The sequence below is a fragment of the Leopardus geoffroyi genome, chromosome C1, assembly GCF_018350155.1.
Source record: "Leopardus geoffroyi isolate Oge1 chromosome C1, O.geoffroyi_Oge1_pat1.0, whole genome shotgun sequence".
NCBI classification, from domain to species: Eukaryota; Metazoa; Chordata; class Mammalia; order Carnivora; family Felidae; genus Leopardus; species Leopardus geoffroyi.
The window spans coordinates 39,188,083-39,206,488 of NC_059328.1; the positions used below are offsets into that span (position 1 = coordinate 39,188,083).

The 18,406-nt window shown below is 35.1% G+C and overlaps 1 protein-coding gene across 8 annotated transcripts in view; it reads right to left on the minus strand.

Annotated features, from left to right (window-relative positions):
* LOC123597854 (BEN domain-containing protein 5) overlaps positions 1–18,406 on the minus strand; it is a 1,446,709-nt gene that overhangs the window by 717,194 nt on the left and 711,109 nt on the right. The window lies entirely within an intron of this gene.

Sequence of the window (18,406 nt, forward strand, 5' to 3'; positions counted from 1 at the left end):
GAAAATGGAGATAATAATAGTACCTAGGATTATTGATGATAATTAAATAAGTTAATATATGCACAGTGTTTGGAACCATTCTTTGTACATAATTAATGCTACATAAGTTTTAGCTATTATTATTAACTGTGCCTCTCTCCAGCATGACCTAGAATTTACATGGAAATGAACAACAGTATTGTTAGAGCAACAGTAGTACATTTGAAGTTCAACCAAACTAAAGATAATAATTGAGTGCAAAACTGAAGTTAAAAAATTCTGCAACTGCTCAGCACCCCTTTTACTAGACCTGGAGGATATATGTCCTCTTTTGTGCCACCTTTTGTTATCCTCTGCTGGGGCAAGTTGTACTGAGCTCAACCCTAATCTCAGCAACAACTCATAGAAGCATAGGTACTTCCCCTCTCTGGTCCTCAACTTTAAAATGGGGGAGTGGAGTGTTCTAGATGAGTAAAGTCTTTCCAGAAAGATAGTCTAGTTAAAAGAGATTAGCTTTTGTTTTAGTAGTCAACTTCACTATAGGTGAAGAAGAGAGATGAGGAAAGATAAGGGAATTGGGGTTAAAAGACACTTTGTGGCTCCTGAAATAGTCCAAAAAAAAAAAAAAAAAAAAAGAGGATGGGGACCAGAGCAAGGGCAACCAGAATAGTTGGGAAAAAAAGGAAAATTTTCAAAAGGTTACAATATGCTGGGTTTTCTATCCATAGGCAATTAAAGAGAGGGGAGCATCAAAATTTACATATTATCTCACTTAGCAAACATTTATTGTGTGAGGTATTATATAATATTAAGTCCAGGAATTTTGTTCGTTTTTATAAATTTTTAAATATTGTTCTATAACTATACAAAATATTAACATCTCCATTTTACATATGTGGAAGCTGAGTTCAGAGAGGCTAATTAACTTGTCCAAAGTCATGCAATTAACAGAAGACTTGATATTTGAATCCAGGGAATAAAAAGATAAGTAAAATGTCCATTATCTCTACCCTTGAATTACTCACTAAGGTTCAAAAATTCTATAATTCTAACCAAGTCTATTTTCTAAAGTAAGGGCAAGAATAAACATAAGGGTAATTTTTTAAGGCTTTAACATTTTTTCTTCTTAAAAGAGAAAATCAAAGCTATTTTCTCAGGTCTCATATTTGGGACTACCATGAAATGCTTTCTTCTATGAAATAAGCTCTTAGGAATAACATGTTTTCCTTTCTCCTCAGAGACCTACCTACTGACCCCATCACCAGGCATTTCAGTTGCAGACCTCTCTTCTGTCATTAAATTAAGTCATCAAGAATGTCTAAGGCTGTTCAATTATTAATAACATGGACCTGCCTGTTGTCAGTTCAATTACTTCTCCCAGGGTCTTGGCCACTGTCTGATTTAAGAAAATCAATATCAAGGGGACAAATTGCCTTTGAATCTCACAGGGCTTATTCCCCCCTTTCTCTTCTGAGATTTTCCAAGTGTCAGATCCATTTCCGGTGAACCTGGAAGTTACACTGCACTTTCAGGATCTAGATTAATACTAAATGCAATGAAAATCCAATACATAAATAATGTTCATATGTGAAGCTGGAATAAAAAAATGAGAAAGCAAAATATCTGTTGATCATTAATATCCTACTAAGTTCCAGTAAAATTTCCTAGGTGTTTTAAATATGCTATATTATTTAAATATTCCATCCATAAACAAAAGCTGTCTATTTTAGCCCAGTTTTAGATGTGAAGAAATTGAAGCTAATAAAGGACAATAAAGACTATATTTCCTCTATGACATCCCATGCAAAAAGAACACCATTCTCCTCTCAAGCTTTTTTAAAATGTTTTCTAGTCTATTTAGCAAGGCAACATGTGGCTATGAGAATCAAAGGTATTTGGAAGTAGGCAGTGCAGGAAATCTTGGCTTTCCATATTTTACACTTCAGTATCTACTATTTACCCCAATGCATCACAAGAAATGGCATCCATAAGGTAATGGTAACAACAATTATAATAATAGCTAACAATTCCTGAGTACCTTCTATGTACCAAATTATGAGTTCAGCACTCATTCACACTATTTCAATATGTTTCATATTAGAATTGCCTCATTGTATGTTAGAATCATTTGGATAGCTTTTAAAAACTACTGACTCTTGGGCCTCAACTCCAATCACAATCTCTGATATCTGATGTATTATTTCATTTGTTTTGAGGATAATGAACTTTTTGAGACAGGGACTATTTATTTTCCTTTATTTATGGGTGAGACAAGTAATACTGAGTGTAAGTAAATTAAAATCACATAAATAATACGTAGTAGAGCCAGAATTTGAAGCAAGTCCATTGACTCAAAAGTAATAAGATCATGGACATTCCAGACAGATACATCTGAACTGAAACCTAACTCCCCACTAGTTCTGTGAGTTTTGGCAAAATAATTTTATATTGATTATTTATATCTGAAATTGGGATGATAATAGCACCCTAACAAAGTTTTATAAGAATCTGTGAGATTATATACAAATCACCCAGCACATTATACCTAGCTCATAAAAGGTACTCAATATTTATTCAGCCTTCCTCCTTATATTCAATAAAATAGGATCTTTTAGTTCATTAACAACTTCTTCCTTCTTTTCTTCATTTCTTTTTCTTTCTTCTTTAATTTTTTTAAACATTTATTTATTTTTGAGAGACAGAGAGAGACAGAGCATGAGTAGGGAAGGGGCGGAGAGAGAGGGAGACACAGAATCCTAAGCAGGCTCCAGGCTCTGAGCTGTCAGCATAGAGCCTGATGCGGGGCTGGAACTCACAAACTGCGAGCAGAAACTCACATGACCTGAGCTGAAGTCTGACACTTAACTGACTGAGCCACCCAGGTGCCCCTTTTTTTCTTTCTTCTTTAGATTTAAATTTTTAATCCAGGATTCTTGTTTTAGCAATATGGTGCTTGAGATAAGAGCTTTGTAAATAGTGACCTGCAGCACACTGTTAGACTCAAACTGGATTATAGCTCTCAAGCAGCCATATGTTTGAGGCCTAGAGCTCTGTCCATTCTGACCAAGGGGTTCATGGTGTTATAGAAGAGTACAAGCTTTATTCTAGGTGTAAGCCATCGAGAGGTCCAATGTAGCTGGGTGTGTAGTGAAGAGGCTGCGTGCTGTCTAGGCAGTGGATCTGATTCTCTGACTTTGCAAATATCTGATAATTTTGTCCAATCATGAGTAAATTTCCCATTTAAGGTTGTCTAAGGTAGCAGAAGGGACTATTCTAAATAGGCACGTGCATTCTGAAAATTAGTGGGTCATCACAATTTTAAAATAATTCATTATCTAACAACATTTATTAAAAGTTTGCTTAGATTTGAAAGTCATTTGATTTTCACACGAAATTTCAGCATCGCAATTATAAGTGGAAGGAAAGGGAGAGTTGTTCAATGACTTAAATATAATTTCACATAGTTTAAATATTTGAACAGTTTTAAATTTTTTATCACTTTATTGTGTGAACACTTTCTCATTGATGGTGACTATTAAGATTTTGAAGACATTGTCACTGAAAAGTCTCGATTACAAATTGCATATATCCATTTCAGAAATAAAAACCTCATATAAAAATGATATGTTCACAGACACAAACTGATAAGTTTCAATTAAAAATTTGAAGATTTAAAAAATAAATTTAGCATTTGATTTCCACTTTAGATTTAAAATGGAGGCATTTCATTCCAAACATTCTGGCTCATGCAGATTTAAATTCTCATTTGCTGTCCTTGCATGGATGTTAAATATAAGTTCCTAGATACCAAGACCAATAAAACCTGCTTTCTGCATGTTCTCAAATATTCCTGTGGTTTCTAGAAATTTGCAGAAGATTATCTATGGCAGTATTCTCCAAAATTTTTCATGCCTAGGCACAAATAGAAAATAATATTAAGGCAGATGGAAAAAATGATATTGTGCAGAATGTTAGGGTACCTGGGGAACATTTGGTTGGAACATTTGGTTGGAAAACCATATGAAGTTTGGTGAAAAAAATAAACATACTGTGTTGAGAACATTCTTTACATAAAGAGCCTCTAATGAAAAAAAAAAAGAAAAAGAAAGAAAGAAACAAACAAACAAATCCAGAGTCCAGAAAAATACACAGGTGCAGAAAGGTTATTGGTCTCGGTATCTAGGAACTTACATTTTAACATCCATGCAAGGATAGCAAATGAGAACTTAAGTCTGCATGAGCCAGGATGTTTGGAATGAGATGTCTCCATAACACTACGACTCTCAAAATGATTTAATATTCATAGAACTATGGTCTAGAAAGAAATCATTCACAGTGAGAGATGACAAAGAAGTATGCCTATCTATTTCTGGGTTTGGGGTAGAAACAAATAATTAAAAAGAAAATAAGCCAGAACATATTTGGGTTCAGGTTTGAATTTATACTATAGCTTCAACTTAAGAACCCAGGTCAAGAACTTAAAATAAATTTAGTTACAGGCAAATAGTCCTACAGAACCTAGTGAAAACAATGAAAAGTTGTTTTGAATGCACACATTTCAACCCAGGAACATAGGATTTCCATAAATAAAGTCCTGTGGAGGTTAACATTTCACAGAAATTTATAAAACACATAAGGAAACAATCCACACTAAAAGTAAGAATCAGCTAGAAAAATAGATAAATGAATTTGGCCACAAAGAATTTCAAGTTATAAAACTATCTGGTCAACTATAAAGAAAGTATTTTTTTAATGACTAAAAAATTAAAATAATGTTTCAAACACATGAAAACAGAACAAAATAAATAAAAAAATTTAAAGACCAGAAATATTTTCTAAAAAATTAAACAGAGCCTCTAGAAATATATTTTTTACACTAATTGAACTTAAATTCAGTAGATAGGTTAGAATGCAGAATAGATGATATTTCCAAAACTCAACACAGTATATTCAGATGATAAAAAGTATGACAAAGGGATACAGAGGAAAAAATAAAAATCTGCATTAGATATGAATTTTAGAAAGAAGCTAAAGGAAACTAGCATTTTCTCAAAAGAAAATGCTACTCAGATTTCAAGAATAACAACTCAGTCCAAAGCAGGATTAAAACAAATCTAGATATAGACACATCCCAGTGAAACTGCAGAATACCAACAATAAAGGGCATTTTTTCAGAGCAAACCAGAGAAAACATAAATTACCCACAAAGACACAGGAAATTAGACTTAAACAGACTTAACACCAGCAACATGAGAGACCTGAAAATAACATACGATCACCCAAGAATGAAGGTAAAATAAATTTTCAGACAAAGCCTAAGAAGTATAGGAATTTCAGACCCTCAGTGAAGGAGCAACTTACTGAAGGATGAACTTCAAAGAAAGAAACTGAACACCAAATGTAAGAGTGGCAAGAAACAAAAGTGAGCAGAGAAACAGGTAAACCTAAATAAGAATTGACTACATAAAAATATTATTATGAAATAATAAATTTGAGGGGTGCTAATAAGTTTGCATAAAAACACTGGTTAACAATAACAGATGTGTTTGGGGCTGGGTTGAAGTGGAGGGAGGCAAAATCCGAGTTCAACTATGATAATGATTTTGTATGGTTCCAAAGGAGGACAGGGATGCTAATTAACTTAAGACATTATAACAAATAAGCATGGGGCAGTTCAAGAGCAATCACTATAATTACAAAACAGGAGTTATAAATTCCAAATGAGTAACAGGAAAAAGAGAATAAAGAAAACATGGCAAATATAATAGAAAGTTTGACAGGATAGAGGATAAAAAGCAAGGAAAAAACGTTGTATATGGGAAGATCAAATAAGATAGTAAAAATAATTCCAAATCTCAGTAATCAAAATATTGGAAATTGAATGATTAACATGTTTAAAAAATTTCCCAAACTGATTAGGAAAAAAAAATCCACATTTACCATCTTTCCCAGGGAATGACTAAAATGTAAAGATATTTATTTACACAGTAATTTAAAGGTAATTTAAATGTAAAAGGATATGCTCTTAAGGCTGAATAATATTCCATTGCATGTATATACCACATTTTCTTTATCTGGTTATCTATTGATGGACATTGTGTTGCTTCCACCTCTTCAATACTGTGAATGATACTATGAACGTGGGTGTTTATTTTTAAAGTTAGTTGTATTTAACAAGTCACAAAGTTCTTGAAAATCTGACAATTAGCCATTGAGACCTGGCACTGGCTGACTTCAGCATATTACTATCTGGAACCAATGAATGGGGGAGCACACAAACCTTCCCTGCAGGATTTTAAAACTGAGAAACTATGGGATGATTCAAAGCAAGACTCAGAACTAAGATGGCACCATAGTGGGAGGCCCCTAGGCTTGCCTTGTCCTGGGAACACAGCTAGAGAAATGTTAGATCATTCTGAATACTTAGGAAATTGACCTAAGGACTGATAGAACAAACTGCACTACTAGAGGGAAAGAAGAGGCCACTTCAAGGAAAGTAGAAAGTGTGGAGACATGGTTTGGGGGAGAAATGGATTACAGATGCTGCAGGGGGGAGGGAGCCCTCATTGTGGAGAAAGGTGAGATGGACTGGAGCAAACAGTGGTAAGCAAAAGGAGAAAACTTCCCCAAAGCCATTGGCTGGGAAGATGAGAGGGGCTGAATTTCATGAGTTTTTGCAACCAGTGGGGATCAAAGACTGGCGTTTCAGAGGTCCCCAGGCTTGGTTATGATAGAGACCTGAGGATGCTGCACTACTCCTGGAGCAGAGGAAAGTAAACAACCCAGGGACAGACTGCTTGATCTGAGGATTGCCTAAGTGGCATGGGGAGAGACTGTTCCTTCTCTTTGGAGCACATCTGTGAGAGATGAAATTGCCTCTGGGGACAAAAGAATCAGCGAGCACCATTTCCTTTTCCTGACCCACAGTGTAAACCAACTTCAGTGAACAGCACAGTGCCAACCCTGGCTGCCTAAGCTGCCTACACCAAGTCTTGTCCCACTGCACTCCACTGGTACTGCATTTCTAGGGAAAATGTGCCTAAACAGTGGGCCCTATTGACCAACAGAGTGAGGCCCTCCCCCCGCAGGCACCATGTCTGCTAACCTGGAGTTCTAAAGAGCTTCAATTCTAGTGAAATAACATCAGGTCTCTTTTAGCAAGCCGACCAGAGCACACCTAGTTAAAACTCACCACCCTCTAGTCAAGGTCCAAACATTCCCCACTATAGACAAGGAGAAATTCTGTAGAGAACTGACCTGAAGGATAAACAGCCACAACACAGCAGCAGAGTGCACATCAGGGAGACCCTTACCACAGACATAAAAGAGCCAAAAAAAAATCAGGCCAAAGTGAAATATGCAATATTTGAGATTTGAAATCAACTGCTGGAATGACCACAGGAAGGGAAGAAGCAGAGGAACAAATAAGTGATACAGAAAATAGAATAATGGAAAACAATGAAGGTGAACAAAAGAGGGAAAGAAAAATCTTGGATCATGAGGGTAGACTTAGGGAACTCAGTGACTCCATCAAGCATGATGATATTTGTATCATAGGAGAACCAGAAGAAGAAGAGACAGAAATGGGGGCAGAAGGTTTATTCAAAAAAAATTGCACCAGAAATATTCTCTTACCTGGGGAAGGAAACAGACATCCAAACCCAGGAGGCACAGAGAACTCCCATCAAAATCAATAAAGGCATGCCAACACCAACACATTGTAGTTAAATTTGTAAAACATAAATATAAAGAAAAAAATCCTAAAAGCAGCAAGACAAAGGAAGTCCCTAACTTAGATGGGAAGACCAGTAAGGTTAGCATCAGATTTCTACATAGAAATTTGGCAAGTCAGGAGGGAGTGGCATGATATATTCAATGTGCTGAAAGGGAAAAATCTGCAGCCAAGAGTACTCTATCTAGCAAGGTTATCATTCAGGATACAAAGAGAGATAAAGAGTTTTGCAGACAAAAAATAAAAAATAAAAACAGACAAACAAAAAACCTAAAGGAGTTCATGACCACTAAACCAGCCTTGCAAGAAATATTAAAGGGGATTCTTTGAGTGGAAAAGAAAAACCAAAAGTAACAAAGGTTACAAAGGAAGAGAGAAAATTTCCAGAAACAATGACAAAACAAGTAACAAAACAGCACTAAATACATGTCTATCAATAATCACTCTAAAAGTAAATGAAGTAAATGCTCCAATCAAAAGACATAGGGTGCTCTTTAAACTCCAAGTCCTACTAAAGAATGAATGGGTTAAACAAGAAATTAAAGATGAAATAAAGAAGTACATGGAAGCCAATGAAAATGAAAACACAACAGTCCAAAACCTCTGCGATGCAGCAAAGGCAGTCATAAGAGGGAAGTATAAGCAATCTAGGCCTTCCTAAAGAAGGAAGACATGTCTCAAATACATAACCTAACCTTACACCTAAAGGAGCCAGAAAAACAACAACAACAACAACAACAACAACACAAAACAAAACAGCAAATAAAGCCCAAAACCAGCAGAATAAGGGAAATAATAAAGATGAGAGCAGAAATCAATCATATATCTATATTGGTATCAATGCTGATATCGATATAAATATATAGTAGAACAGATCAATGAAACCAGGAGTGGTTCTTTGAAAGAATTAACAAAATTGATAACCCCCTAGCCAGATTGTTAAAAAGAAAACAGAAAGGACCCAAATAAATAAAATCACGAATGAAAGAGGAGATATCATAACCAACACCACAGAAACACAATTATTAGAGAATATTATGAGCAATTATATGCCAACAAATTGGGCAATCTGGAAGAAGTGGACAAATTCCTAGAAACATAAACTACCAAAACTGAAACAGAAAGAAATAGAAAATTTGACCAGATCCATAACCAGTAAAGAAATTAAATCAGTAATCAAAAATCTCCTAACAAAGAAGAGTCCAGGGCTGGATGGCTTTCCAGGGGAATTCTACCAAACATTTAAAAAAGAGCTAATACCGATTATTTTGAAGCTGTTCCAAAAAATAGAAATGGAAGGAAATCTTCTAAACTCATTCTATGATGCCAGCATTACCTTGATTCTTAAACCAAAGACCTAACTAAAAAGGAGAACTATAGACCAATTTCCCTAATGAACATGGATGCAAAAATTCTCAACAAGATACTGCAAACTGAATCCAACAAAACATTAAAAGAATTATTCATCACGATCAAGTGGGATTTATTCCTGGGATGCAGGGCTGGTTCAATATCCACAATCAATCAATGTGATACATCACATTAATAAAAGAAAGGATAAGAACCACATGATACTGCCAATAGATGCAGAAAAAGCACAATTGACAAAATACAACATCCTTTCCTGATAAAAACCCTCGAGAAAGTAGGGATAGATGGAACATACCTCAAGATCAGAAAGGCCATATACAAAAGACCCACAGCTAATATCATCCTCAATGGGGAAAAACTGATAGTTTTCCCCCTACGGTCAGGAACATGACAAGGATGTCCACTCTCACCTCTCACCACTATTGTTTAACATAGTGTTGGAAGTCCTAGCCTCATCAATCAGACAACAAAAAGGGAAAAAAAGGCACCCAAATCACCAAGGAAGAAGTCAAATTTCACTCTTCACAGATGACATGATACTTTATGTGGAAAACCCAAAAGACTCCACCAAAAAACTGCTAGAACTGGTGTACAAATTCAATAAAGTCGCACGATATAAAATCAAAGTACAGAAATCAGTTTCATTTGTGCATGCAGCACAAATAATGATGATGCAGCAGAAAGAGAAAACAAGGAATCGATCCCATTTACAACTACACTGAAAACCATACAATACCTAAGAACAAACCTAACCAAAGAGGTAAAAGATCTAATCAAAGAGATAAAACACCAATGAAAGAAATTGAAGAAGACACAAGGAAATGAAAAAAAAGTTCCATGTTCATGGATTAGAGGAACAAATATTATTAAAATGTCTGTACCACCCAAAGCCATCTTCACATTTAATGTAATCCCTATCAAAATAATACCAGCATTTTTCACAGCGCTACATGAAAAAAATTCTAAAATTATATGGAACCACAAATGACCCTGAATAGCTAATGCAATCTTGAAAAAGAAAAGAAAAGCAAAGCTGGAGGCATCACAATTCTGGGCTTCAAGTTATAATACCAAAGCTGTAGTCATCAAGACAATGTGGTACCAGCACAAAAAGAGACACATATCAATGGAAGAGAATAGAAAACTCAGAAATAGGTCCACAAGTATATGGTTAACTCTACTTTGACAAAGCAGGAAAGAATACCCAAGGGAGAAAAGATTGCCTCTTCAACAAATGGTGTTGGGAAAACTGGATGATGACATGAAGAAGAATGAAACTGGACCACATTCTTATACCATACACAAAAATAAATTTAACATGGATTGAAGATCTAATGTGACAAAGGAAACCATCAAAATCCTAGAGGAGAACACAGGCAACAACCTCTTTGACATTGGCCGTTGCAATTTCTTATTAGATAAGTTCCAGAGGCAAGGGAAATAAAAGCAAAAATAAACTTTTGGGACTTCACCAAGATGAAGAGCTTCTGCACAGTGAAGGAAACAATCAACAAAACTTAAAGGCAACCAACAGAATGGAAGAAGATATTTGAAAATGACATATCTGATAAATCCCTATTTGGGTTAGTATCCAAAATCTATAAAGAACCTATCAAACTCAACACCCAAAAAACAATAATCCAGTTAAGAAATGAGCAGAAGTCAAGACTTTTCCAAAGAAGACATCCAGATGGCTAATAGACACTTATGAAAAGATGCTCAACATCAATCATCAGTAAAATACAAATCAAAACCATGATGAGATACCACCGCACACCTGTCAGGATGACTAAAATTAACAACACAAGAAACAACAGGTGTTGGCAAAGATGTGGAGAAAGAAAAACCTCTTGCACAGTTGGTGGGAATATAAATTAGTGCAGCTACTCTGGAGAAGAGTATGGACGTTCCTCAAAAAGTTAAAAATAGTACTACCCTATGACCCAGCAATTGCACTACCCGAATTTATCCAAAGAATACAAAAATACAGATTTGAAGGGTACATCTACCCTGATGTTTATAGCAGCATAATCAGAAATAGCCAAGCTATGGAAAGAACCCAAATGACCATTGACTGATGAATGGATAAAGATGTGGTATATATATACAATGGAGTAATACTCAGCCATCAAAAAGAATGGAATCTTACTATTGGCAGTGATGTGGATGGAGCTACAGTGAAGTAGCTAAGTGAAATAAGTCAGTCAGAGAAAGACAAATACCATATGATTTCACTCATATATGGAATTTAAGAAACAAAACAAATGGACATATGGGAAGGGGAAAAAAAAGAGAGAGGGAAACAAACCATAAGAGATTCTTAAAGAACAAACTTAGAGCTGATGAGGTAGTTGGGTGAGGGGTGGGCTAGATGGATAATGGGTATTAAGCAGGGCACTTGTTATCATGAACACTGGGTGTTGTATGTAAGTGATGAATTACTGAATTCTACTCCTGAAACCAAAACTACTCTGTATGTTAACTAAGTAGAATTTATTTATTTATTTCTTTATTTATTTATTTTAATATGAAATTTTGTTGTCAAATTGGTTTCCATACAACACCCAGTGCTCATCCCAACAGGTGCCCTCCTCAATACCCATCACCCACCCTCCCCTCCCTCCCACTCCCAATCAATCCTCAGATTGTTCTCAGTTAGAATTTAAATAAAAATTTGAAAGGAAAAAAAAAGAAAAAATCAATTCTCTCTCTCTCTCTCTCTACACACACACACACACACACACACATGCAATAAACAATGAGAAAATAAAATGTAAATGTGATAACAATTATAGTATCGAAAATATCAAATACTAAAATAAATGTAACAGAAAGCATAAGACCTCTACACAGAAAACTATAAAGCATTATTGAGACAAATTAGAGAAGATTAAATAAGTAGAGGAAAGATCACAATAAAAAATTAAAGATTCACTATTAGAGGCTATGTAATTCACTAAAATTCCAGCAGAGTTGTGTGTGTGCATGCGCGTGTGCACGCGTATGTGTGTGTGTCTTGGTGTCTGTGTATGTGTATGTGTGTAAAAAAATTGATAAGCTGATAATAAAACTTATACGCAGAGGGAAAGAAAAGGGCAAAAAAAAAAGCAAAGAAAGTCTTATCAGATGACAAGATTTACTATAAAGTTATGGTAATTAAAAAAATGTGACTTCTATTTTTATAGATCTATAGAAAAAGACCAGTGAAACATAACAGAGAGCCTAGAAACTGACTGTATGTGTGTGTATGTGTATGTGTATGTGTGTGTGTATATATATATATATATGTACATATATATATATACACACACATATATATATATATATATATATATATATATATATATATATATGTATCAGAGATGATATCACTGATCAGAATAAAAAGTTGAACTAACAATGAATGGTGCTGGATCAATGGGTCACTCATAATGGAAAACACATCACGTTAGTTCCCTGCCTCATAACAAACACAAAAATAAATTTCAAATGGATTAAGGAATAAAATGTGCAAGGTAAAACACAGGAGATTATTTTATGGACTAAGAATATATATAAAGACTTTTTAAGCAAAGCACTAGACAGATAAGCCATCAAGGAAAACACAGATATATCTGACTGCTTTACAAAAAGGTTGTATCAAAATATACCATAAACATATGGAACCAGAAAAGATCCCAACAGCCAAAGCTATCTTGAAAAAGAAAACCAGGGGCGCCTGGGTGGCGCAGTCGGTTAAGCGTCCGACTTCATCCAGGTCACGATCTCATGGTCTGTGGGTTCGAGCCCCGCGTCAGGCTCTGGGCTGATGGCTCAGAGCCTGGAGACTGTTTCCGATTCTGTGTCTCCCTCTCTCTCTGTCCCTCCCCCGTTCATGCTCTGTCTCTCTCTGTCCCAAAAATAAATAAACGTTGAAAAAGAAAACCAAAGCATGAGGCATCACAATCCTGGACTTCAAGCTGTATAACAAAGCTGTAATCATCAAGAAAGTATGGTACTGGCAGAAAAACAGACACTCAGATCAATGGAACAGAATAGAGAACCCAGAAAAAGACCCACAAACGTATGGCCAACTAATCTTCAACAAAGCAGGAAAGAATATCCAATGGAATAAAGACAGTCTCTTTAGCAAGTAGTGCTGGACAGTGGCATGCAGAAGAATGAACCTGGACCACTTTCTTACACCATACACAAAAATACACTCAAAAATGGATGAAAGACCTAAATGTAAGACAGGAAGCCATCAAAATCCTAGAGGAGAAAGCAGGCAAAAACCTCTTTGATCTTGACCGCAGCAACTTCTTATTCAACATATCTCCAGAGGCAAGGGAAAAAAAAGCAAAAATGAACTATTGGGACCTCATAAAAATAAAAAGCTTCTGTACAGCAAAGGAAACAATCAGCAAAACTAAAAGGCAACGGATGGAATGGGAGAAGATATTTGCAAACAACATATCAGATAAGGGTTAGTACCCCAAATCTATAAAGAACTTAATGAAACTCAACACCCAAAAAACAAATAATCCAGTGAAGAAATGGGTAAAAGACAGAAATAGACACTTCTCCAAAGAATACATCCAGATGGCCAACCGACACATGAAAAAATGCTCAACATCACTCATCATCAGGGAAATACAAATCAAAACCACAATGAGATACCACCTCACACCTGTCAGAATGGCTAATATTTACAACTCAGGCAATAACAGATGTTGGTGAGGATGTGGAGAAAGAGGAACTCTTTTGCACTGCTGGTGGGAATGCAAATTGGTGCAGCTACTTTGGAAAACAGTATGGAGTTTCCTCAAAAAATTAAAAATAGAACTACCTTATGTCCCAGCAATTGCACTACTAGGTATTTATCCAAGGGATACAGGTGTGCTGTTTCGAAGGGATACATGCACCCCAATGTTTATAGCAGCACTATCACCAATAGCCAAAGTATGGAAAGAGCCCAAATGTCCATTGATGGATAAATGGATAAAGAAGATGTGGTATATATATACAATAGAGCATTACTCGGCAATCAAAAAGAATGAAATTTTGCCATTTGCATGGAACTAGAGTGTATTATGCTAGTGAAATTAGTGTATAACTAGTGCTAGTGTAATACTGTAGAAGGATTATGCTAGTTCTACGTGCATGGAACTAGAGGGTATTATGCTAACTGAAATTAGTCAGAGAAAGACAAATATCATATGACTTCACTCATATGAGGATTTTAAGACACAAAACAGATGAACACAAGGGAAAGGAAGCAAAAATAAAATAAAAACAGGGAGGGGGACAAAACATAAGAGACTCTTAAATATGGAGAATAAACAGAGGGTTACTGGAGGGGTTGTGGGAGGGCAGATGGGCTAAATGGGTAAGGGCCACTAAGGAATCTACTCCTGAAATCATTGTTGCACTTTAGCTAACTAACTTGGATGTAAATTTAAAAAAATATAATAAAAAAATTAAAATTAAAAAATATATGTACCATAAACAAATGAAAAAAACAAACCAATTATAATGGAAAATGATTAATATACCAACCTGTAAAGAATTCCTATAAATCAAAATATGAAAGAACAACAATCCAATAGAAAATGGGCCCAGGATATAATCAGACAAGATACAGAAGAAGACATGAGAGGTCTATAAATATATGAAAAAATTATAAACCCAGTGGTAATCAAGGAAATAAAATGAACAAAATAATTAAATACATTTTTTAATCATCAGATTAGCAAATTTAGTAAATCTAAAAATACCAAGTATTGGTAATTATGTATGAAATAGTGATTTTTGAGCATTGCTGGGTGAGCATGTAAAATACAATAGCCTCTTTAGAGAAGAACTTGATAAAAAGTAAAGAAAGATGCTTATTACATATGATTCAGTAATTCTACTTCTGATTATTCCCCTAAAACAAATTTTGCACATTGCATAAAGAGATACAAAGATGTTCGTCATAGTGCTGTTCATTTATAATAGTGAAACAAGCTTGTTTATAATAGGAAAACAAGCAAAACCCCTTAAGTCAGAATTAGAATGGATAAATAGTGGTTCATTAATATAATAGATTATTGTTCAGCTTTTAAAATGAATGAACTAGGGGTGCCTGGGTGGCTCAACTGGTTAAGAATCCAACTCTTGGTTTCGGCTCAGGCCATGATCTCATGGTTTGTGGGTTTGAGCCCACACTGCCAGTGTGGAGCCCGCTTGGTATTCTCTCTCTGCCCCATCCCCATTAGTGCACATGTGCGTGTGCGTGCGCGTGTGTGTGTGCTCTCTCTCTCTCTCTCAAAATAAATAAACCTTAAAAATAAAAAAATATGAATGAACTAGAGTGAAATTTCTCAACACAAATAACACTGTTCAATGTCAAAGGCAAACATTATAACACAAAATAAAAGTATATTTTCATGTATATTTTATTTTATCAAATAAAAGTACAAAATCATACATGGGAATGATATCCATTAATGTCAGGCCTGTTGCTGCTTCTGGGAGAAAGGAAGAGGAAAGGAAAGAGGTGTTTAGCTGTATCTATAATGTTATATTTATCAAAATCAATAGAAGAAAACAAAATCTAAAAAATATCTACTTAATGGAGGATCCTCCATTATAATATAATATAATATAATTATATATAATTATATAATATATAAATGGTTAACAAGTTCTTCTATCATCTTACTGAATAAGTTGTCCCTTTCCTTTTTAATTTCAAATGCTACTTTTTCCATATAATCAATTTTACGTGCTTGGATTTATGTCTGGACTTGCATTTCTGTTTCACTGAGTTGCATGTTTATTCTAGTGACAGCTAGCCATTGTTTTCATAATTGCAGTTTTAGGATATGTTTCAACTTATATTAGGGTGAACCTCTGGTTAATGTCTCTTTTTATTAATTTTTATAGCTTCACACCCAGTGAACTTTTTGGTTAATTGCTTATTTTCTGTCACAATTCATTTTGTTCATGCTTTAAAATTTTTTTTAATGTTGTTATATTTAACAATTCTGTGAATTTTTCTTACACTTTTCCTTCTTTTGTTAGTCATTTGCAAATTATTTTTCCTAGTCTTTTGTTGTTTTTTAAAATTTATTTATTTTGAGAGGAGAGAGAGAGAGAGAGAAAGGAGAAGGGATAGAGAGGGAAGGAGAGACAGAGAATCCCAAACAGGCTCCACACCTTCAGCATGGATCCCAAGGTAGGGCTTGAACTCACAAACCATGAGATCATGACCCGAGTTGAAGTCAGACACTTAACCAAATGAGCCACCCAAGCACCCCTATCCTACTTTTATTCTACTAATGGTTATATTCAAAATAAAAATAATAAATTGGAATCTTAAGTTAGGCATAAGTAGTTTTCATATGAGCAATGTCAGTAACTCTTTTGAGACAACCACTTGGTATTCTGATAATATCAAGAGATATATAATACAATGAGAGAAAGCTGCTTGGAGTCTTTCTGGTTACGTGTTCCAGCCTATGTGCTACCATGTAGCCAGGTTATTGTGACTTGGGCTGAATTGCACAGGAGTTTAGGATGAATTTGCCAAGGTGTCCCAACATATCAAATGTTATATAGGTAATATGGCACTGAGTTGGGAATAAAATATAGGTCTCTGTTTTTCCAAGCAATCAGCTACTTTCTTTCACAATCCCTATTTTATGTTGCCTGTTCTGAGCCCGATCTGATTCCCAGAATTGTGGAACAAAATGTTGGCTTTCCATACCTACCAGTCCCTGTGTAATTTTGACCATGTTTTATGATCTTTCTGAGCCTTGTTTTGCTCATCTGCAAAGAGGAAAATCATACCTATCTGGTAGAGTTGTTGTTAGGATTATATATAATTGCCAACACAATATGATTGGGAAACAGTAAAAGACCACATACGTGTGTATATGTATACATACATGTTTATATATATGCATATGTAACATACATGTATATATATATATACATGTATATGTGTGTGGATGTATTAAATTAGGACTCCTGCCCATGAAGAATCTATAGGTTATCACCCAAGTTCCTGAAAGAATGCCAGGAAATCCTGGACCTGATACATCAAAAGCATGGAGTCTGACATGTAAATAATCACTATGTGAAAAATGAATCCTTATCTATTATAAGCTGATGTTGAGGAGTCGCCAATAAAGTTTGTTAATCAGCTGCACCTGTGTTTTGTTAACTGGAAATTGTCAAAAAATTTCACACAAATATTGCAGTCTGATAGAGATAATAAAGAAATGGCTTACTGGTTGCACATTAAAAAATTCTTCCTCCTCACTGTAAGCTTGTGAGAAGGCAGCCAAAAGAATGGAGCAAAACATTCTCATCAAGGGAAGTTTAGCATATCAAACAAAGGCATTAGCAACATGACAAAAGAAAAATAAGATCTTTCAGAGAGACTTTTTCTTCTCTCCATAATTCAGAATAAATATCCAACAATACATAGACAAAAAATACCTCTCTTTTCCTTAATCTGACAGCACTGCCTACAGAGAATTTTCTTCTCTATTTCATTCATTCATTCATTCATTCATTCATTCAAGAAATACTCATTTAATTGTTTCATTTCATAAAGTTATATGACTCTTAATCTTCTGTGTGCTGGGATTACAGGAATAAATAAAATTGGGCACTTTACTCTTTAGGAACTGCCTACTGAGGGAAATTAACATGTAACACACACACATGAATAAAATGCTGAGGTGGTGTCTATAACCAGCTTAGTGGAAAGAAAGCTGAATCTTTACTGATGCATAAAGACTGGCTAAGCAGGAAGGAAAGCATGGAAGACATTCCAGAGTCAGAGGAAGCAATGAGAACAAAGACTGTGTTTTGTGGAATTATAAACTCTTTCCTGTGGCTGCAAAAAATTCTGGGGCTGGTTTGGGTAAGAGATGAGATTGTGGAATTAAAAGGCTTGCAGGGTATATAAAGTGATTTTAACTTTTATGAAAGCAATATGAAGGTGTATACACACATTTGGTTTATTAAAAGAACTACTTGACAGGCACAGGAAAAAAGCCACAGGTTTTTGAAATTCTCAAACAGGAATGGAGAGGTTTCTAAACTTAGGCAAAGCAAAAAACTCCCTTTTTTGTTCATTCAGTACCTCTCTTGAACGGACTTACCAATGCCACCCACTTCTGGTCTCTATTATGTTTGTACTCTACTTGTTTGTATGGGAATGACTTCAATCTTGGGTTACCTTATTTAATGTTGGCACAATCTTTCCTTGATATTTAATTGTCTACTTTCTTACAAATGTGGTTGTAAAAATTTTCACAATCCGTCTTTCCACCCTGTATCCATAGT